Genomic DNA, 250 nt, shown 5'->3' with positions numbered 1-250 from the left:
GAGAGGGACAGAAAGAGACAGAGAGAATTGGAGCTAAGAGAAAACACTTTCATGTTTTGACCCCCAAAATTCCCAGTGAACATTCCCGTTGCCAGCGGGTGAAATCCAAGGCCCTGGCTCTGGGATCCTGCTCTTTCTTTTGTTGATTCCTGTTCAAATTTGACATAGAAACAATATGGAACTTGTTACACTTCTCTGGACAAGTCATTATGCTTTTGGCTTATAGGCTCCACTTCCCCAAACACTCCTT

Source organism: Mandrillus leucophaeus, unplaced genomic scaffold (assembly GCF_000951045.1).
Source record: "Mandrillus leucophaeus isolate KB7577 unplaced genomic scaffold, Mleu.le_1.0 Scaffold1448, whole genome shotgun sequence".
Lineage (NCBI taxonomy): Eukaryota > Metazoa > Chordata > Mammalia > Primates > Cercopithecidae > Mandrillus > Mandrillus leucophaeus.
Note: the sequence above shows the minus strand (reverse complement) of the source record.